Raw genomic sequence first — 24,303 nt, forward strand, 5'->3', positions numbered from 1 at the left:
GGTTCCCTCGTGCAGGTCATTATTAAAAGCTGGGCCTCTGAGCAGCTTGCCCTGTTGACAACATCCATGAGGATGAGATTCTATGTCTCTCAGAAGCCTCTACAATCAGGCACTGCTGTGCTTTAAATCATACAAATATAAGACTATTTTCTAATTAATTGTATTGATTCTCTATTCCTTCAGCTATGAATTCTTTTCGTGTCATAATCCAACGTGGGTCAAAAATATTTCTGAAGCGTGGAATCGATTAAATACAACAGACCTAAACAAAGAAAAGTCCAAGTACAAGAAGATTAAAAACTTCCAAAGAGCTCAAGTTAACTACATTTTTGAGTTGTCTTCTTGCACTCCACAGCATTTTCTGTCAAGGAAGAATTACTACAGGGGGCTCTTTATAGGTTATACTTGAAGACACAAATGTTCTCTTTGAATTTACCTCTCATCTTACAGAAGATTTCTGGGATGTCTTGAGGCAGCTACCTCTTCTCAGAAGCCACTAACTCACGTACTCACCTCACTTCCCCCTAAGCCAGACCTTTGTTACTTCAATCTGCCATTTTGGCCTTTCTCTGAATGTTCTCTGTTAGTGCCGAAAAAAAAAAAAAAAAAAATTCTGCCTTGCAGGCTCCCTTTATCAAGCATACCGGTTTTTCCTTTCTTGAGAAATGGGATAGGAAGCATCTTACCTCCTTGATGATATGATGATGCAGCGATCCTACCTTACACAGAGGACAATTTGCTTTTCTTTAGGAAACTAGGTCAAAGGTGGTCTTCATGAGGGATGTTATAAATAGACCAGTCTTCCTAAAGGAAGTTTGGATGGATTTTCAAGATACCAATTCATTACTACTTAATTCCTCATTTCTTATTCAATCATTCAAAAGATGTTTAATGAATATCTATCAGGCTCTAAATTAAGGTTTCTCCTCAGAAACCCAAATCACACTTTGAGCTCTTTTTTAGAATGGTTAAATCCTGCTCTGAAGGAACTCACAGTACTGGGACTGATTGGTTTGGCCTCAAGGGTTTTGCTGAAAAGAGAAAGTGGCGCTTTCACCTTTTAGGGTCCATAGTCAAACTTTTACCCCAGGCCTAATTTTATCTCCTCCTTGGTCATTGTGATGGCCAATCATTGGCTCACTTTCCCAGTAGACAAGGACAGTTACTGCCACATACAGAACTACTTCTCACTGACCGCCCTCCCCATAGGATATTCAGTGGCTTCTCCCACCATGAGCATAAATTTGTTCTCACTATTAACACAGCAGCATAAATAATATAACTTATTTTAACTTGCCTTTGGAACTTTTATCTTACCACCATCCACAGACATTTTTCTTTAAATACCTTTTCTTCCCTTATCCTTCATTCCATCATAAGAAGTATGCCCTTTCTAAAGGAGTCCCCAAATATTCTTGGTCATAATGATGTCTCTCACAGTTCTGGGTGTTATTGCATCTATAGTCTTGATCTCTCGGATTTCTCTCAATTATAGTCTCCTATTTTCCTTTTGTTGTGTCTGTCGAATCAGATTGAAAGCTTCTCAAAAGAAACACAGTTCATGCACTAATGTATGTATTTTGTTCGTTCTTTCATTTATCCACTTTTTCATTCATCCACTCATTTATTCAAAAAACATTTATTGAGCATCTACTTGCACCAGGAGCCGGGCTAAGTATTGGGGATGAGGAAGTAAACAAGACACTCGAGTCCCCTGCATTTCAGGAGCTTATATTCTGGGCGGGCATGAGGAACACACCATAACAAGGAAATACATAAATAAACTAGCAAGATACTTGTGGCCCATGGTGATCGCCATGCAGAAAACAAAGCAAACAGGATGATGTGATTAGGAGAAACAGAGTAGGAAACTTTAGACAGCTGTGGTCAGAGAAGTCTCTACCAAGGAAGTGATATTTGAGCCAAGACCTGAAAGCTGGAAGAGGTGCCCCAGAAAGAGAAATCTTTAAGGAGCAGAAAGGAAGCCAGTGTGGTTGGAGTACACAAAGTGAGTAAAGGGAGATCAAGAGGTAAAAAGACAAATAACCTATGGCCTCATGGCTGGGGAAGAATTTGGATATTATTCCTTATAGCAAGTACTCACTATATTTTTTATTGTTTGCTTAAAGAAATGACACGCAAATGTAAGTTTCTCCTATAGATTTGGTCTAGTTTGTCACAAATTCACGAGGTTCAGTAATAGGGGCCTTTTTCATTCTAAGTGGTTAGTCCTATCTTTTCAGCATTCAGAATTTGACACCAGATGATGCCACTTTAAAGCCATTCTTGCACAAGTTCTGAGGAGCTGAAGCCCACCTTGCATGGTACACTTGTACTTGGAGATGACATTGCCCCCGACCCAATGCGTATAGGTCAAAATGACGGGCCAGTGTAGCTAGACTCCAGAAGAGATTTAAAGCTTTTCCTCTTCTCTGGTCATGTGAGAAGGAATTCAGTTCAAGGGGTTCTGTGAATTTCTCATTCTTCTCTTGAATTCACCTTTTTGAGTTATTCCAAATTCCGGTGGGCTTCCTAAAAGACCACGCCCGAAACTGCCATTTTAAGGCCATTCTACAACAAAGTGAAAAACAACTTGGACACAAGAATCATGTATTTTTGAAATTTTCCAACTGCACTATTATTTGCTGTCCTTCCAAGCATGATAGAAGCAAACCACAACAAAAGCTTTTGTTAAGAGTCAATTTAATAGCTGAAAGGTTGATCTTTAAAAAAAAAAAAAAAAAAAAAACGGGGCAGGAATCTTCAGAGAAGTAAGTACTGAAATTGGCATAAGAATTACACAGTGAGCTGTGAATCTGGAGAGAGTAACATCAGGCACATTGGTAGAGAGTAATAGTTTACAGGAGGAAGTGAGTCACAGAGGGAGTATGGGGGACTATGGCCCCATTTTACATGGAAATCCAGTAACTGTTTGAAAAACATACATACATATATACATCGTTCTCAACGATGTTTGTGGTGTGGTTTCAAAATGCGAATTTATAAAAATCAAATTCTTGAAAAGATTTCTATTAACCACACTATTCAAAGCTTCAGTGGATATTTGATTCAGGCCCCAAACACTGCATGTTGCCAGTTTTTCTCAGTGTAAACTCTAGCATGCCCCTGTGCCAAGCTGATTTTAACAACCTCTACCTTTCTAAGCAGCCCTTTCATGTAGATTTACTTGAAAATGGCATCTCAGCCTCTTGTCACCTCATGTTCTCTTCCAGAACATTCACCCAGGTCAGTTTCCTGGCAGGTCCTCAACAAGCAGTTGGGGGTTCTTCCTAGACTGAGCTTGGAGTAATTATGCTCTGTAATTGTGGAGTCAGGGCCTGTCTCCCAGTTAAGATTAGAAATGCCAACTCATTTCCTGTTTCCAAATCCAAAGGAAAGATACTGACGTGTGATACCAATTCTCCTACATTTCAATTATTGTGGGGCACCCTGGAGCTGCCTTTGAAGGGTTCTCTTTATAGTACCTGGATCCCCAGCATAGTGCACAATCCTGGACCAACAGCAGAGAATACAGAAAATGATTCCAGCTACCACATTTGATAACTCTTCAGGTCATTTCGCCTAGATTCTGGCAACCTGGGTCATATGGAATTGAGAATCTCCTCTGGAGATGGACTTATTATTGGGTGCTTTGTAGAAACAGGAGAGCATCTGCAGAAAAGGGAGCTGAGAGGCATTTGGCACATGTTAAAGGGTAAAGCACCTTCTTCTTAATTGTACAGATCCTTTTATTTTACAGCACATTAAACTTTAAAAGGATAGGTAGCAAAGTTGAGCATCTGTTTTTTTTCTCATATAAATTCAACTCCTAATAAATACTAAGCAGAGTTTCCTCAGACCCAGTTGTGGGCAGATAAGCAGTTCCATACACACAGAATTAATTGCAGTGCTCTCTAAACCTCCCTCGACTGTCTTTTTTATTTCTCTGCCAGTGAAATCAGCTTTTGTCAATTGTGTTTTGGGAAAGATGACATCCCCCAAGAGAATCTTAGCCAAAATAAACAGGGTTAAGATGGAGAATAATACTAAAAATTATTACTATTTATTCCATACTACAGGACCTTCCACAGTAAAGCGCATTCTGCACCTAAATTAGTCACAGTAATACGATTTTCATGCTGGAAATGAACCTGTGCATGTCCCCCCTGTTTCCTGACTTTGGAGGAGTAAAATATGTGTTGCTGGTTATCAGATTTTTAAATGTATTTCCCTTTCACATCCACTTCTTTCTCTTGAAAGTATCACAAAATCTATAACATAGTAGATAAGGTTACAAACTGCCTGTTACACTTTATAGTGACAGCTGTGTAACTTAAAAACTGAAATGTAAAAGTGCCCCTTTGGGTCAACTTCGTACAGAAATGTGTTTGTGGTATAATTTTTTACAAAGAAGAAGATGAGACAGATTTTTGGGGCGGACACACAGGCCCTAAAATAAGAGCCTTATGAAGCTGTGCATTCACCATCCCCCAAAGAGGTACTCTGTGCCATCCAAACGATAATCACTGGGAATGATGTCAAGGGTCATCTGGCCCCTTTCTCTGCTGTCTTCTTTTGGTTGGGAAAAAATCAACATTTTAGATTCCATCAAGAGTATTCAGTGTATTTAAGCAAATTGAATTAAACTATCAATTTAGTCAATTATGTCATTGAGAAAATGATGGGAAGAGAAAGAAGGAAGGCTAGAGATAAGAGATATAAAAGCAATTTAGGAGGAAAACAAGGAAAAAAGGGAAAGAAAAGAAAAGTAAAAGGAAGAAAGAAAAGCAAAAAAGAAAAATGAAAGAGAAGGAAATGAAAGAATCCATTTACTGTAGATTCTATGTTGGTTAAAGAAAATTCTAAGAAACATTAAAAATCCTTTAGTTATTTGCAATCACTAAGTTGATCTGTTTGTGTGCAAATCATTTATTTGCCATTGTGTAAGTAAGTTAAAACAGTAGCCCAACTTCCACTTCTTTTTTGTCATTGGCTCTTATTCTTGGCCGTATTTCACATTTCAACCTGCTCACCATATGTGTACATACTTATGCTTTCTTTGCCACTAATTGCTTCTTTTTTGACAATACCATCTATATGTGCATAGTATATGGCCGTTTTTATCACTCTAAGCCTATTAATGCCCAGACTTATGGTTCCCAGAGGAATTAAAATTAACCAGCTCTCTAAATATTGTTCATGAGTTGGAAAACTCCTGTATTTTAGAATCTCACTTCAGTTGTTTTTAATTGGTTTGCAGTATTTCACCCTTCAGGGCTTGCCCTTAACTTTTCAAAGTATATATTAAAAAAAATTTATGAGAGTGATATGAAAGGCAAAACATAGGAAAAATAAACACTGCTTTTGGACAATGATAGTACTTATTCCATGATTTAAAGCCAGATTTTATAGTTTGGTAGAGACTAAACTCCTATTCATTTTCCACTAACTTCTACGATCATCAATGAGATTTTTACCTGTAAATAAGCTACCAGCCTAATGCGCTCTATCAGCAAAAAATACAGGGCTCTATATAAACCCAATTCTCTTATGGTGAATTTCTCTTTTAGAGCTAGAGATCCCTAACATATTAATTCATTTTTTGAGTTTGTCTTAAAATGTTGCTTTTTATTTCTAGAATACAGAAATAAAAATACTTAGCTTTTGAAGAATGGTCACTTTATATGACCCATAAGACAAATCACTGACAAAATTCCCCTAAATCCCAAAGACCCATTTATTGTTAATGACAAATGCACACGCGCGCACACACACACACACACACACACAAATACACACACAACTCTCAAGTATATTAATAGTGTTTACTATTCCTCAAAAATAAAGTGATAGGTTCTACGGATAAATGACAACATATCTAAATTAGAACTACAGATTGCTATGTTTCTGTAACCAGGGCAGACAGAGGAAAATATTAATTTTGTTTATAGAAAGAACAAACGAATGAATTAATAATAATATGTCGTAGTCATGTAAAACAGAGATCTTTTATATCTTCATTCTTAGTTCCCCCAAATAACAAAAAATTTACTGTCTCTCACTAATAAGCCCTAGCATCAAACCATTTGGCTTAAAAAATAAGCACTATCCAGAAATTTTGAGCAAGTTCATAAAGCTTGGAAATGCTGGCCCAGCCATAATATTTCAAGCAGAAACTTTTTTTCACAAATAAACTTTCTCTTAGAGTTTTGCAGGATAAGTAACCACAATGACTTGGCTTTCAATGAATATTTGTTAAATAAGCGAGTAAACGGAGAAATAAATGAATAAAGTGGAGAAGTAAAACCACGTGGAGGTATCAATCGGAAGTCTATAAGAGAAGAAATCCACTACCAGACTGATTTTAAGTAAGCTTTTTCACATCTCAGATGATACGCTATGTGCCTATTTCCTACACTGACAAAGCCAAAAAGCTATTCAGAATTTCCCAGATTGGGTGCTCTGTGTGTATCTCAAAGAGCTATCGTAGGAAAAGGGCAACCCTGATGGATGATAATCAGTGAACAAAAACACTTTTTTAATTTATGTGACGGTGCTTTTCTCTGTGAATAAGTAGCATATACTTGTACAATAACAAGTGGCACGTGATCATTAATTGTGAATTCCGAGGTTAAGAACCTTTGACTTTGTGTGCATGAATATTGAGACACTTCACTGTGCTCAGACGTTCAACAAACATACCACTCGCTTTCATCTACGCTGAGTCTGTCACTTGACTTTCGACCTTTCATTTGGCACTGTCCTGTCATTTCTTTGGTTTTGCAAATTCTAGCTTCTCACTTGACCTCTCCATTGTGACCTTTCACTTGACCTGTGATCTCATAAATTCTGAAATCTCATACATGTAATTGGGGAAAAAATAAACAAAACATCTGGATGCAGCTCCCCCTGAATTAAGTCTGAGTAGATGAAACATAGAACCAAACACTTCAAGATGTCTGAAAATAACTGGATACCCATTAAGATGATATGTAAATGGTAAAAAATAGCTTTTTAAAGAAATGACCATGATACATCAAATTATTATAAAATAGTTCATAACAGTTAAGCTATAAGCAAAAGATGCAGAATTCGCTTCTATGAGAATATTCCTCTGGTCTGATCACATTAAAAAAAAAAAACTAACTAAATTACTCCACTTAAAAATGAAACACCTTTAATGTAAGTAATACTGAATTTTATCATCTTATTACTCAAACATGGGAGTCAGGATTATTCTGTAAGAGGGACCAAAAGATTTTACCTAGACAAAGATTGTGTAACTCACTATAGTATTCAGTATAAAATTGGGTATAATTTAAGTGCTATCTGATCACCCTTAATCGCTCACTCTCTATAGCACTGTTTTATTATCTTTGTAGCACTAATTAACATCTGAAATAATCTTTATTGATGTGCTATCTGTCCTTGCCCACTCGAGTGCAAGCTTCATGAAGGCAAGAAATTTGTGTGTTGTGGGAACTGCTGAGTCTCCATCACCAAAAAGACCATCTGGCATTTTCTAGTTGTTGAATATTCGTTGAATAAACAAAAGAATGTCTACCATCAATGCAAGTGTCCTCTCCAAACATCACTTCACATAACTGCACACCAGAGCAAAAGTCTAAAGTAAATCTTCCTAGCTAATTTTGAAGTTTTAATTACAGTTCACTAAATTTTCAAAAGTCCAATACCCTTTAAAATGTATCCTGGGGCTTTCAATATTGGCATCTTATTTTACTTCTATTACTCTTACCATTAAGATATTTTTCTCCTACAAAAACAAAGACCCCCCCTCAAAAATCTCTAAAATGAATCAATGTTGATTACTATTCTCAAATGCCAGCTCTAGTACAGATTTAAGATTTAAGTCACACATCTTGCTGATTAGAAGAGTCATGTTCCTTTCATTAGATTTCTGGATTCATATAATAGAAAACTAGTTTAGATTCACAGTGATATGAAAAGAGTTATGAAACATTAGAGAACACCAAGTTTAATGTTTTGCCACCTGAAACGACCACAAAAAATGTATACTTAAGAATGTTCTAGCTAAAACTTAACAATGCACTTCAGATTACTGTGGAAAACCCAGACAGAAACCACAAAATAAAGAAACAAACAAAAAAACTGGACTGGACAAAATAATTATTGGACAAAATAATTATTAAATAAAACAATTTGAAGGCAATCTCTTCCAAAGGTTAGCTAGAATATCACCTGGACTTTGTTTTAAAAGTTTGCAAAAGACATAAAACTGATCAAAAAACCAAATCTGATTGAAAGTCAACTTCCTCTTAAACAAGATCTTCCTTTCCAATTAAGGAAATTTCAGTTTGAAGATTAAGAAAGAAAAAAGTGAGTTTTCACTTTCAAAATGGTGATAGAATAACAACTATGACTATTCATCCAGCATTTAGTCATTTAACCAAAGATTATAAACTGATGAATGCTAAAATTTAATATAATTGAGCCGTTAAAATTTTAACAGCAAATAAATACCAAGAATGTCTTATGCTCATTTAAATCTTATTTGAATATAGTACATCTTCAGCATAACAGGTATGTAACAAGAATCTATAATACCAGATTAATAACATATATTTTTGTAATGTAGAGGAATTCTCACCTTTTATGGGTTCCAAAATACTGAAAGAAGTGTAAGAGATGTGAATTGCTGTTAAAGTGAAATTTAAACTAATCACAAAACCAGAATTTTCTAACTTCCTCAAGCTAAGTTGAATAAATGGTTCAAAGTTTGGCTAAAGTTTGAGGTTCGTTCTTGTTTAATCCAAAGCAGTTCATTTTTCCTTAAAGGTAATCAAAATAGTCAGACATGGTACAAATAATTTTGTTGGAGGAGAATGATGTCTGTGGTTTATTTAAATAATGTAATACCAATAAGGGGAACTTTAAGGAATATTAGAGTATTTGAAATATATAGAGAAATAAAAATGGCAAAACAAAAATATAAAAGAAAATTAAGTACAGGAATAATTTTGTAGATACCACTGATATATTGGTCATACTAACAATATAACATATAAAGAATAAAATCTAAGTAATAACTGTCAAAAAGAACAGCTCCAAAAGTTAACCTGAAGGGAAAACTATTAACTATTTAGGAATATATATTAAAATACAATCAAGATTTCAAATAAGAAGTTCTGGAATTTCAGGTGAAAAACTAATATGGGAACTTAAGGAGATATTCAAGTTTTTTGATGCCCTAATAAATAAATTCACAAAGTTACTATTTCTGAGTCATAGCCTACTTTAATGTATTAATGTAATCCAAGAAATGGTATTTTCCCAAATAAGTAAAGAATAGAACACCACTTACATTTTAAAAATGACAGAGAAATTATTAACAGAAACAGTTGTAGATACTGTAGAAAGCAACGTGGAAATTTTGAGGAGAAAAAGGACAGAGAATCTAAATCTATTGTGTTGATATAACAAAGTCCAGACTTAAAAACAAAAGCAAGGTTTGCTGGCTTTACTTCTGCTTTAGGTAGAAGCTTTTTACTACAAGAATTCAACTGCTGAAGTTCATTTCCTGTCTTTAATTCTAAACGAGCAATTTGCTGATAATTTCCTGTCTACATTTTCATAAAGTAAAAAGAACATGACTGGTTAAGCTTAATGTTTCAATAACCAAATAAACTTCAGCAAGCATAGTTTAGGAAATTAGACAACTATCTAGAAACTAGTTTTATGATTATAAAATGGCTGAAAACTGTTTATCTCCCCCAAATGTTTGAAAATATTCTGAAGGCCTTTGTGATTGCCTCTTTGACCCCAAAACAAATAGAGCACCATTTCTTTGCCTCAGTGGGCCCAGAGCAATTAAAGTCAAAAGGGTATGAATCCCCCTGAACTCTGAGCTGTTCCAACATAGATGAGGAAGAAATTACCCCTGGCTTGGTTTTAGCCTACAGCACGCCCCCAAACCCTCCACTAGATCTTTTTGCCTAAAGTAGAAATTTGCTTAACTTGAACTTTTTATAGACTATGCCCTTGGATCCATGGTTATCAGCATTTTTGGTCAAAAGTAAACTAGTGCATCACTAAAAGGGACCCATCTGAAACCTAAGCTAAGCTATCAATTAAAGATGAAGAATCGCTCGTTACTATTGCCTTAAAATGAGGCACCCTCTTTCTGGGGTTGAGCTCGCAGACATCTATTACAGCACCTGCAGAAGTGGATCTTAGGAACTGTGTACTGTTTCCAAGGCTCAGAAGAGGGCATAATCCATAAAACCGTGAAATGTGGGGACATTTGATAAAACTTCAAGAAATGCCAGTTTGTGCCACCACCCACCTCCAGGTGCCAGCCAGTGGTAGAGAAGAAGTCAAATACTAATTACAAAGGGAGATTTTATTAGATTTAAGGGGAACAGACGAGCCCCAATCCCCCTTTTTACTATCTACTGTACACTTTGCTAATGCCTTCTCCTGTGAGAAAGGCTTAAACAGTAAGCGCAAATAGCACAATGAAATTGTAATACTCTCTCAGCATGGACCTGGATTATTTCAGCCACCAGCAATGTGAGTAGCTGCAGGTGTTGCACTAAATAAAGTAATATAAAGTGTCTAAATTTTAACAGTGGACGTACTGTTTCAAGATCCTTGTCTGCTTTTTATTAATAGTCAGATTCCTTCCTATCAGCAGCCACACTACCTTTACCCTATTATTCAGCAACAATATTTTGATAGGCAAAGATCTATTAAAATCACTGTTGATATTTTGTGACCATAGTCATTTTGGAGTTGAATAAGCGTTCAATCTTCTCACAGAAGGGGAGAACGTAAACTTGTGATTCAGGAAAAGAGGAAACCAGGGGTTACAAAGGTGGAGAGGCCAAGTAGAATGAAACAGACCCCCTCCATCAAGTAAAAAACTTGGCAGGATAACTAGAAACAGACCAACCCTAAATCTTTGGGTTCATGAGCCTTTAGTAACATAATTAACTGAAATAAAACTAATATTCCAGTGTTAAGTTTCACCTTAACATACATCAGCAGTTATAAGTAATAACACCAGGTATAAAAAGTTATAATCAGAAAGTATTCATTTTGCTTATGGAATATACCTTAAGGTAAGGGGAGACATTCCTTAACACATTCGCGTAATTTCTAAAAAGGAGAAAAATTATCTACACAGAGAGAACTGTCAAATTTCCCTTGCTTTTTCTATCAAGAAGCATTACTTTGGGGGGAAGGTGGGCTGATCACTTATTTGAAGTTTCCTACAAAAATAGAGAGCACCAGATTTCCGAAACATTTGTTCTTGAGAAAAGAACCACTAATACCTAGGAAAAAAATGTTGAACAGGAAATGTTTGACCAATGTTGCATCACAAGATATCAAAAGAATTTCACTTTGGCTACTTCAGTGAATCAAGTCAGGACATTCTTGATTTTTTCACAGTCTCGAGCTTCTACAAAATGAATTTTTAAAACAAAATTAGTGATACTAAGATTTTTCTAAAAGTTTCCAATGAGTGAAATAAAGTGAAACTCTTCTTCTAGAATGAAATGTAAAAATGTATTAGGGCTGAGAGAGTAGATAAACAACATTAGTGATCTGTGAATAGCATTCAGGAAATTCCATTTATCTGATGAGCTGTTGGCTAACCGAGCAGTGTTTCATATGTCACCAGCTAGCTAAAGCTCCCCATTGTGTGCACAGATTTCCTTTAAAGGCATTTTAACATCGTTTTGCACATTAGGAGATAGTTTCTTTAGAAGTGAATGGCAGACCCAAGGAAGGAGTCTTCTTCCTAGTTTTCTTTTTAAATTGGTGTCCGTCTGCACCTCACGGCACAGTAATTCCACAAATCCCTAACTCAGGATCCTTGTCATAGGACTGCCTGCGGCAATCAGCCCATGGTTTCTTTTTGAACAAGCTTTCTTTTAACACTTAAAGCCAGGGATGATTTAACAGAAAGTGTCTCAAGTCGGTGAGCTACAGCCCCTTTAGACTCTACCCAAACAAAGCTACTAATGTGTGGTCAGTTTCTTGGCAACTCCAGTCTCGGCTGATAACGCCCCTGCTTGCTATTCTCCAAGGAGCCGGCTGCTGGAAGACTGCTCGGAACCTCATCCCCTTGGTGCTCCTGATGCGGGCGATCCTCCGACTGCTTGGCGCCAACCACAACATGCTACCCACCGTGAGAGAGCAGGACGCGGGCTGCTCTAGTCAGGACTTATCGTCTATCATACTGATTGACGAAACCAAGAGTGAGCAGAAAAAATAAACACGAACAGAGGCTGCAGTGTATGGGCCAGTCAGCTGGGAGTTTTAGTATTTGGCCTTGGTGATCCTACTCTCATGGTAGGTTATCTTTTCCTTGTGCTATCATTTATCATAACTTTGAGGGCCAGGGAGAGAAACAAACCTACAATTTTTCTATTGGTTACATTCATTAGACTGCTTTCCTTTTCTTTTTTCTTAGCACTCCTTCCTTTGCCCCCCATAATAATCCCATCCCCTCAATAGTATTCCCCAGAGAACGGGGAAATGGAATCTCAATACAGTTCTCCCCCTTTTACTCCTTTTCCAGCATAGATCATTGCAAGTAATTAACCTTTGTTATTCCATCAAATCTAGAATGCAAACCTCCATGTTCATTTACTTAAGTCAGACCCAGTAATAAATCTGCTTCTCTAGCAGCTCAACTCAATGAAGATCCTGGATGTTGTTCAGTTATTCGGATTACTAACATCTTCTTCTTAAATAATGGCACTTGACTTTTTCAGGCACAAACCATGTTTTGTATTGGTCTTGACAGCCACTATAAAGTACTCCCCCAAGTGTCAGTAACAAAGATGATTTGTATGTGGCTTGCAATCTTCCAGTGTTCTAATAGCTTTCTCATTCCAACCCAGGAACATGGAACACAGGGCAGCTGGTTAAAGCTGATACAAGCATTTCTTCTCTCAGCAGGCTATTCTTGCATAACCATTTATTTTGCAAAGTTTTAAAGTGCCTGAAGGATTTAATTATGTACATAGACAACCCTTATAAACTCTATTCTAGGGTTTTATTGACTTTTGTGCTGGGCAGCTCTTAGGCATTTCAATTAAGTGTTTTTATAAGAAAAACTACAATATTGTAAAAAAAAATTCTTTATAGACACTTCCAAACATTTTTTTTTCCCCATTCTGATTGAATAAACTCTATTTAATTGACAGAAAAATTCCAGGTTAATTCAAGGTTTAGTTTTTCCACTTTGGAAGAATACAGGGTTGGAGTCCCACACAGGTTTGGGAAAATGGACCTGCCAGTATCAGTGAAGGAACCAGGGCAGAGGGAGGGGGACAAGGTGACTCTGTAATGTACTCTGAAGAGTCATGAGGCTACCCGATACTGGGGAGTTTACTTAAACTCATAAGGTAAAAACCAAAATGCAAAATTTTACATGTTCCACTTAACAAGTGCAGAATAATAAATTACCAAATTCATTTGGAGCACCCGCCTGACAGGTCTAACCCTCAAAAGTCTCCAGGAGACCCCAAAGCCGCCTTTGTCTGCCTTCTTCAATTGCAGGGCTCAAGTATTTACAAGACTTCTGCAAACCTGCCTTCATTACGGTGTGCGATATTTCAGTCCCAGCAGGTGGCCAACAGGAGACCAGACCTGCCCGTGAAATATGTGATACTTTTTCATATACTTTAACCAGAAATGTGCCCCTCTGCAACTCTCCTAACTGTTCTAATTTCCCTTTCTCCTCTTAATCTCCTCAGCAAGCCATGAGCTTGCATTAAAATCTACCTAAAACATTTCACCCACAGGCAATGTAATTCTGAAACAAGCAACCAACATTTCACAGCTCTGGAGTAATAGATTAATTTGAACCTAATGTTGCTGTCGTTTACTGCTCCAAATGTTCTGGTGTAGACATAGCCCCCAGGCATGGTGCTGTGGCATGCACAACTTTGGGAGCCGGAGCTACAGTTGGCTTCACATCTGTGCATCACATTTGCCATGTGCCTCATTATCCTGCACCCCACTGTGCCTACCTGTCCCCCTCAGCTTCTCAGCCACAGGCGATCCAATTTTTTTCCCCTCCAACTAAGAATCTTTGTTCTCCTTCTCACTTACTACATTTTTGCGAGACCTCTGCACCCAAGCCGTGGGGATTCAGTCCATGTGAACAGCTCAGGCCCTTTAGACTCTTAATTCTCCATTAGGAAGAGGAAAATCACAGCATTAAGTTTCTGACATGCCACTGCATAAATTGTGCCATTTGCAGAATCTACCAGAGTCTGTGACCAAACATGGGAGCGTGTAATAAAGCCTGGCGTTGTTGGTTTTGACTTTAACAAGTTTGGTCGGTTTCAATTATCTGTAAGCAAAAAAAGAGTAACTTCCAATTCCAGATTTAAGGGGGACCAAAAAAATATTCACAGAAAGGAAAGACTGTCACAACAGAAATTAAAACCAAGGGTCTTGAGCTATTTAAGGAGTCAGCATTTCAAAGCATATTGCCACAAATAGTTGACATATACAACGCCCACCCCACCCCCAAAAAAAACACAAGGCTTTAAAAATACATGTAGTAACCAGGCCAAACAGCTGCTTAAATTTTAATCCTGCTTAAACAATAAAAGAATGGTATGACTCTTTTATTGGTTTTCCATTGGAAGTGTTTGGGGCACCCATTTAACAAGAGACAGAAGAAAGTTTCGGTCCTGCCAAAATTATTTAAAATATGCAAAACTTAAATAATATCTGTCGTTATTATTTTAAAGTGTAGGTGTTATCAATAATAATAGCATCAATAATGAAATATGTAAAAAGCAACAGAATACTGGTGTTTAGATATAGAAAAACCACCATCCTTGCCACAAGATAGAAGAAAAAATTCAAACCAGAGGAGTTAGCCTCAAGAACACCAAAGCTATGAATAAAGAAATTTTAAAACTTATCTACATATTACATATGACAAGCTGGATTTAGACAGTAGTCAACACGTACGAAAGGTGGCTTAGAGCTCTTTGGTTATTTACTTGTGTGACAGGAAAATAACTTACTGTGGGAGATAGGAAATTAGTTTTAAATGATTATTTTCATAAAACTAATACTTTAAAAGGTAAGTCAGATTCAAACAATACCTACAACCGATCACTCAGATTTTTAATCCCTCAGAGGAGAACAAAATTGAGGTCTAGGAAGAGAATTTTTTAAATGCCTTCCCCAAGTAGAAATATGCTTTGCTCTAGAAATTGTATTGGATTTCCACACCTCCCCACATAATCCCCAAAATCTACACAGTACAGAGCATTGAGTCTTGTACATTTCATTATATGCTTGAATTAATTTATCCTATATGGAATTTGTTACCTTTACAATAAAAAAGTCGCTATTCATTATTGAGAGTGGACAGATGGAACATGTTCAGCTTAAGACATCAATAAGAAGAGAGGGAAAAACTTATAATCCATGAGGCACAGCTTTCGCCATCTGGTAGTTCCCCACTTGTCTGCCAAGACTTTTTCCCCAAATAAAAGTGAATGTTTCTCTTTGGAGTTAATGGAACATTCTTAGATACTGACCCCTAGCCTGATTTATTGATAATAAGCAACCATACAATTAAAATATTTTCCAAAAATAATCCATATTGTAGGGGAAAGTTTTGAGCCTAACTGAAAAAAAAAAACTAAAACTACTCTTTCTTTAAAAGCATTATCAGATGAACAAAACAGTTTTTTGCTTTGATAAATAATGAAGGCCATTGAACAAGTTATTTCATCCCCTAGAAAAGCACACTGTAAGCTACATAAATACAAAATGGTGCGAAAGAGAGGCTGGCAGTCTCGGGCTCGGACTATGTTTACACAACATTCCCAAACCCTTTAACTGGCAGATGACGCCTGATGTGGAAGGCAAGAGGCTCCATGGACAGGTACATCCCAAGCCACAGCTGTTACAGCATCCCTTTACTAGGATGCAACACACAAGCCCACCACTCTTAGAAATATGTTAAATGCTATCACATACTATAAAACGTAAGTAAATCATCCCATCTCTTAACTAAAACAGTGCATATACACTTTTCAAGTGTTTACCTCTCCTCCTATGTGTCTGCTTCCTATTGCTGTTGTTCTTTGCAGTAAGCTGTCTCGTCATATGAAAGACATAGGGCCAGTTCTTTGTCTATTAGTGCTCTAGCTCCAGATCCTATGAATAACATTAGGAAACATATACCCATTTCTCTGGCAATTGTCTAGCATTTAAAAAGATCCTTGTATGGAAGAAAAGCTAACTACCTAATTTTTGTATTCCAGGATTAACAAAGGACTTTACTATAACAATGTAACAGCATATAATGAAATGTACAAGACTCATTGTTACAATGTAACAATGTTACATTATGACATTGTAAATCCTTAAAAGAATTTCTAAAATTTATTAGCAATTTAGACAATACACATTCATTAAACACTTACTATGTGCTTAGCTCACAACCCCCAAAATGTGGACTAAAATGTGATGGATATGCTATAGTACTTTTGACACTGAGATATTAAAAAAAAAACACCTTACTGGCATATATATAAACTGAATTTTGGGACACCAAGGCTGACTACACAAAATATACTTTTCTCTAAATTGCTCTGTTAAAAATGTGGTGGAATAAAATTAAACCAAAGCTTGAATCAATATGATACCAGCTAGGTGATTTTCACCAGTTGCTCTACTGAGCTGCTCAATTTCCTCATCTTTAAAATGAGAATTATTATAATCATACTTACATCATAGAATCATTATGAAGATTATTAAGATAATACGTGTAAGAGCTTAGGATAATACCTGACACAGCATAAAAATAATATATTCGCTATTATTATTTTTATTAAGTTTGCTTTCAGAATTTTTAACAAATTTTAAACCATTTAACATCATTGGAATCATATTAAAATTATTTGTGAAAACTACTCCAAACCAATTAATCCAAATCTATGAGGGTAAATATAATGTGTAGCTAGAATTGAGACCCTCTGATGAAGATGTTAAAATTCTACAGATTGCCAACCCCCAAATGATTTGCTTTGGTTACTTCCTTGTGTTCTCCTGGAGCAAAGCCTAGCTCAGTGATTTGCATATAGTAGATGTGCAATTATCAAATAAAAGAGAAAACTGCTAAATCTGTCTCTCAGTTTGCATTGCATGAATTCTTGGTCTTAGAGTTGTTTCTACACATGGTAAAACGTGTTCAAGAATGCATTCCTAAGCATTGTTCAGGGAATACCCTTTTGTCTCATATTTATTTGACCTCTCTCCATTCATCTCTTCCTTCAGTACCATTATGAGCTGAATTACATCCTCCCAAAATTCATATATTGAAGCCCTAACCCCAACCCAATACCTCAGAATGTGGCTGTATTTGGAGATAGGGTCTATAAAAGTGGTTAAGCTAAAATGAGTCATTAAGGTGGGCCCTAAACCAATCTGACTGGTGTCCTCAGGAGAAGAGAAAATTTGGATGCAAAAAGAGGGACCAGAGATACACACACACAGAGGAAAGGTCATGTGAGTACACAGAGAGAAGGTGGCCATCCACAAGTCGAGGAGAAAGGCTTTGCCGTCTGTGGTATTTTGTGATGGTAACCTTAGAAAACTAATTCAACTCCATTCATCTTCCCATTCATTGACTCATCCATGGGTAGGGTTCCAGAATCCCCCTCTCTCACAAAGGTTCTATCGCCCAACATATTCTACAATGTATCATATTTATTTACATGTCTGAAAGCCCACAAAACTGAGACTTCTTAAATTAGAGACTATCTAATTTATCCTTGTCTACCTAGCATCTACCCATGTACCTGGCATAATTGCTGAATGAATGAGTGAATGAATGAATGAACAAACACCAAATCGATTACCAAGTCAAATAAATGAAAAATGAGTGCTTATAAAAAATGGAAGAGAAACTCCCATAACAGAACCTTTTCTGACTGTTTCAAAACCCTACACCTGATATGTAGTGCCACCTACTAGCGCCACTGATAAGCAAAGCACACGGACATAAATATCCAAAGAAAAAGACAGAACAACACACAGTTCTATGATCTCTGGACTACCATGCACAATTCAATCCAAAAAACCTACAAATATTCCTTGCTTAAGATCTGCAAATCTTCCCTGGCTCCTTGCCCGAGGCAGAGGTATGTTCACTCTAATTCAAGCCAATCTGTATCCTTTCTACTTTAAGGGCTGTAAAAGTGTTGCTGAGATTTGAAAATCTGGCCTGATATGGCAACGAGCTTTTAAAAACTTTGATCCTTAAGAATCTATTTTTAAATAAAGTTATGTGGTAATAAAACATGAAAGTCTGGATTGCATCGATATAGAATTATGGAATTGTTGATAAGTAATAACATTTTGGGTACAATGACTTTAAACATAGTTTAAAGCCAAACAGAGTCCTAGAATACCACCCCTGTAATATGGGCATTTTCTATCACTCATTCATAGCGCAAAAAGCCAGAAGGTGGCCCTCAGGGATTACACAGAGTGTAATGACACAACGGGGAATGAAGGTGAACCAAGCAATTTAAGTTTCAGTCTCTCCCCTTCTATAATTGACTGGAACTGAGGTTACAGAGCCTCCTTCAAAAGTTGTTTTAAAAATACAATAAAACAGTGTGAGCGGACATCTTATTTTTATTGGTACTTACGCTCTGCATATGATTAGGCACAAACTTGCAAAGAATTAACCACTCCACCAACCCATTGCATCTGTTATCAAACTTGCAGGAGCCAGGAATGTTTTGAAGGGAAATGGGGGCGGGTGACCTGAAGCCCACTCCCTTGGGTCAGTGCATGCTGGGAGGGGAAATGAGCTACAGAGCAGACAATTTTCAGCTTCAGTGGTTTTACTTTCTTTACCAGGCCTCACGAAAACACACTGACAAAACAAAGGACACAAAATTAATGACCCATACATTCTGTCAATTGACTCTTAGTAGCAGTGGCCAGTTCACCTTAATTTTTTTGTTCACATTGAACATGTAGCCCAAGGCATTGGTTAAGGTTCACTTAAGAATTCTTCAAAGGCATCACTTGGTTTTCATTAATTTGTTAACTGTAACTTCTCCTTTCTGCTGAGGAACCCACAAACCAAGTGAAGGCCTTTATGCAAAAATGAAAGAACAAAAGGTAAATGTTTGACCAAGCAGCCCTTCTTTTGCCCCCAGAGCAATCATTTCTCCTTCATGAATATTAGAGTAAATGATATCCATCGGATTTTTCTAGAACTTAAACTATATTTAAACCTTCTGATTTTCTCAGAAATCCAAGTGTCATCAGCTATTGTAGAGGGATAAGTAACACTGTAGCTTGTTATTTCTGTAATTATTTCCCAAAGACTGTGGTCTTTAACCAATAATTGTTTATGAAATCTAATTTAAGCATACATAAAATATGGTCAGTATCTGGCCTTGGGACTTCCCTGGTGGAGCAGCGGTTAAGAATCTGCCTGCCAATGCAGGGGACACGGGTTCGAGTCCTGGTCCGGGAAGATCCCACATGCCGCGGAGCAACTAAGCCCGTGTGCCACAACTACTGAGCCTGTGCTCTAGAGCCCATGTGCCACAACTACTGAAGCCCTCACGCCTACAGCCCAGGCTCCGCAACAAGAGAAGCCACCACAATGAGAAGCCCGCGCACCATAACAAAGAGTAGCCCCCGCTCGCCGCAACTAGGGAAAGCCTGTGGGCAGTGACGAAGACCCAACGCAGCCAAAAATAAATAAATAATTGATTAAATAATTTAATTAATTAATTAATTAAAAATATATTTGGCCTTAGATAAAATTTAAGAATCGACAAAAAAGCAATATAAGAATTCAAAAAGATGTATAATGGAACTTAGTACTTCCGTATCTGTATAAAAATTATACCACCTTTAAGATGATGGTAACACTTTGCATTGAAATTTTCTTTCACTTACTGGCCCACAATGGACAGTTTGATATTACAGTAAATTTTTCTATTTGGCCAAAAGTTACAAGAAGGCTCATCTCTATGAACATCTTTCTTCGTAAAATTGCTAAGAAGTTGAACAGTTTTCCAAGGACACATAAATAATGAATACTGAGGCACCAATGGCAGGGTCTGAGTTTTCTTTATCAATTTGAAACCAGAATATAGGGTGAGGCAACAGTTGCTTTCAAGCCTCGCAGGAAGTTGGTAGTTTCAACATTTCTCTTTATTAAAAAACAGTATCAAGACAGTTCTAAGTGTGACGGAGTCTACCATGAGGCCATTTGGTAGTTTTTAGCAAAGGAAATGGATCCCATGAAGCAAATGTACCATTCCTTTCTAAAAGCTTCTCAGACACTTATAAAATATGATAGCAATGCTTGGTACAACTTCACATTAGTTGCATCTGTCAGCATTTCCATTACAAACCCTTGATTTTCAAGGTTTTATAATTCAGCTGTGAAAGTTGCTTTAGAAAGAAAGTTGGCAAGGCAGTCTCAGCCAGGGAGTTTATCAAATCGAACAAATCTTTGTTTAGCTATCTCTCAGTTCTGTGAGCCAAGGTCTACTCCCAGTTAGACATGCCAAACTTCCAGTGACTTCAATGCCAGAGAAAGGTTTTTTCTCTCTCTTTAAATTCACTTCACAAGAGCTTCTCTCATTCTTGCTTCAGAAGCCGCCAGGATCCAGCTCATATCCTGTGTAACCCAGTGGGAGAGGAGCCACATCATATGTAACCCTGTAGGACATATGAATCGAGTCTTGGCCAAGTGTCTCCGGCATGAAATGTGGTCAGCACTACAGAGAGATGTGGAACTTTTGAATATGTGTGTAATTAAAATGTAGGCACACCATACTACTGCTTGCATAGGGAAGTGGTACTAATTTATTAAAAGCCTTGTTGACTGTGGGAGCATGTGTGTGTTTCAGGGGAGTTCTAATTACTTAGCATATGAATTTATTGCTACACTGTCTTTGAAGAAGCAGAGGAAAAATGACAATCCAAACCACGTATATCATATATAGCATACCTGTTGTATAGTCTTTGATATACATTTATTTAATTGAGATTTTGACGTTGGAATTTATTATAAACTTGTTCTTGCTCAGAAGTGGGTGTAGATCAGTTTTAATCAAATATAAAATTACACTATTTATAAACTTATAAGAAACTTAGAAGAGATAGCTCTGGACAGAATAGTATAATAGTTCATTTTTAAGATTGTATCAAAATATTTTGTAAGATATTTATCCTTACATGCAATAAATTTCATCTAGTTTTTTATTTAGATAGATATACTAGTCTAGATATCTTTGACACGTAAGAATACAAACCAGACAAAAATTTTTCACAAAATCAATTTTAAGTTTGAGAGGGGAGAGAAGACATAGGTGGAGATTACCATGATAAATGCTCTAAATGCTAGGCATCAGAAGAGAAAAGAAAAGATGTTTCAGTAGATCAGAAAGTGCAGATTTATGGGATATGCCCAAGGGCGTATTACTATTAATAACTCTGTACTACAGTATAGTAAAATATTTAAATATAGCAACATTCAAATATTTAAATTTGATATAAAACAAGTTTAACCTTTACAGCTATCATGTATAGTTTTATAAATGCTTAATTTGTATATTTAAATATAACATCCATTGAATTAATAAGAGTCATGTCTCAGACTAATTCCTTCCTTATTAACAGTTTACACTTAGAAGTGTCGTCACAACAAATCTGTTAACAACGTTTGAGGCTGTGAATTTACACTTTCTAGGTAGCTGGCCTACAGAGGCACTAAACGACACCACATGGCAAATTCAGGTGTCATCAACAGTTTCATAAAGGCCTGGCCTCGTCAGAAGGCTTTTGTAGATGGCAGGCTAGCAGATGGCTAAAGCCAGGTATGGTTTGGGTTTGTTCAATGTCTTAATCTATTTTCAAACTCTGGATTTGGCAAAACCAAAACCACATTTTGCCAAGTACTTTCTCCCTTAATTTTTAAGCCCATGTGCATTTTCAGTGAAATTTAATCCATATGTTTCTTATTTTTTTACACTTAACTCATCAAATACTTTTCTCTAAGAGCCATTTGACATTCAAAAGCCTTGTGAGTCTTTTTTAAAACTAGAAATTTTTCAGCTTTTTTTTAAACTAAAGGTTTTTAGCATTTCCCCCCCTCAAAACAGGAAGTCGCAATCTGCCAAGTATAAATGAATGTGAACATGAACACAATATGTTAATCCAATGCCAAGAGGCTTGAATTTGGTTGGAAACTTCAACTTCACAAAAGTGCCCACAATTTTTAAAAAAATATTTCTTTGTGAATCTGTCTGAACCTAGACAATGACTGACAGAATTTGAATTTTAAAGAACGAACTTTACCAAAGCTGACGAATGAGAGGGGCAAGAAACATCTCTTCAGCATTTCACAAAAGGAATTCTCATCATCCATTTATAAAATGAGCAACTGCTGTTTCTTTCTTTCCTTAGCTGTTATATTTCATTTTCTAAAAATTATTTGGGATATACACCAGTAAGAAATAAATTAATTATCAGGACCTTAAAGTTATATATTTTCATGATAGAAAGACATAGATTTATGTATTATATATTTATTCAGGAACTTTATTGCTTATGGAGTACATCAGTGTATACTTCATATTAGTTTTTGAATTTATATATTTGCAGAACATTTTTCTCAGAAAAAAAAAAAGCAGTGATAATTTTTAGAATGGCTTAATACAACTTAATGCCAACATATAAATTCAATATAAACGTATTTAGAAAAGCAACCCTAACAAAGAAGCAATCAGACAGCCTACCCTCATCACATTTTATACTTTGTAGCCCAGCCATATTTTACACAGCTAGGCTCATGGCAGGCACCCAATACATTCTTATCAGATTAAGTTGAATTGAATCCGATAGCATAAGTGATGAGTTATATTGTGATGATCCAAAGAATAATGACACTGTAATTCCTCTAATATATTTAATAATTTCTTGTCAAAATCATATATATAAGTTATTCCTCATAACTATTGTGTGATGCCATTTTTTTATCAATTCAAATTCTCTCTTCTGAGTTCCCATGGCCATTAAGTTACAACTATGTTATAGCACTAAGTTTCAGGAAGGAGAAAGTGAAAATCTTGGAGTGAACATCTGAAATCAACCAGAAGCTGTCATTGGGAAGCAAAAGAAAGGCTGAGGTCTATGGGTGTGATGAGTCATCTAGCATATCCCAAATACCTTTCCAGGAAGGCAATCCCTTCATCAACCCATCATCAAAGGACTCGGCCTCTAAACCTAGGAACAAACTTTCAGCTTTTACTCTAGCCCAAAAGTCATTTTTCTCATTTTCCTTATGACACTCAATAGATATCTCAATAGATAGCTTTTTTCCTTTTTCATACCTTATATGAGAGTTTGTCTGAAAGTAATATTACCACGTTTGTCAAGAACACGAAAACTCAGGAAAGTATTATTCAACTTGGTTTCTTTTTTGTTTCTGAGACAATGTGCTGTTAGAGTGGTGAGGTCACTGTCTGAGATTCTCAAGCCAAGAGATGTTCCAAGAGTCTCTCCTAACCCAATTCAGCAGATACTTATTTGTTCATTCACCAAATGCTGATAAACACCTACTTTGTTCTGGACACTCTTCATGACCAAAGTTCTTGCCCTCTTTAAGTTTATTCTAATAGTGACTCCACCACTTTAATAGCACATTACCTCAGAAACAAAATGATTTTTGTGCATTTCATTTTATTTTTAATATTAAGAAATCACATTGAATGTTACTTTCCCAAATTTTCATGTTCTTGACAAACATGCTAATATTACTTTCGGATAAATCCTCACATAACGTAAGAAAAAGGAAAAAAGATATCTATTGAGATATCTATTGAGTATCATAAGGAAACTGAGGAAAGAAAAAACAAAAACTTTTGGAAAACACTCCAGAAGAATTAGAATGTTCTAGAGCAATGAAGAAAGTTGTAAGTGGACAGAGAAGGCTGATAAATGATGCAAACAGGAGAGCAGAATGAGAGCTCTAGGTGTAGTCTTGAACTTCACCTAGTCCAGCAATGGCAAAACCAGGACCCACGAGTGTCCTTCTCTCCTCACAATGCGTGGCCAGCTTTGCTGTTAGCAGACCATGGAGCCAGATCACAGCTTCTGAAACTGTCCAAAGTTTCAGAGATCTACCAAAGCAAAGGATGCATGAGAGTTGAAACCTATTTGACTTCCCTGATAATCCAACTCCTTCATGTTTAGATAATTTATTTGCCCATGGTCACACAGCTACTA

General features: G+C 36.5%; 1 protein-coding gene across 3 annotated transcripts in view; it reads right to left on the reverse strand.

Annotated features, from left to right (window-relative positions):
- MECOM (MDS1 and EVI1 complex locus) overlaps positions 1–24,303 on the reverse strand; it is a 285,173-nt gene that overhangs the window by 138,936 nt on the left and 121,934 nt on the right. The window lies entirely within an intron of this gene.

This window comes from Phocoena phocoena, chromosome 4, assembly GCF_963924675.1.
Source record: "Phocoena phocoena chromosome 4, mPhoPho1.1, whole genome shotgun sequence".
In the NCBI taxonomy this organism is placed as follows: Eukaryota; Metazoa; Chordata; class Mammalia; order Artiodactyla; family Phocoenidae; genus Phocoena; species Phocoena phocoena.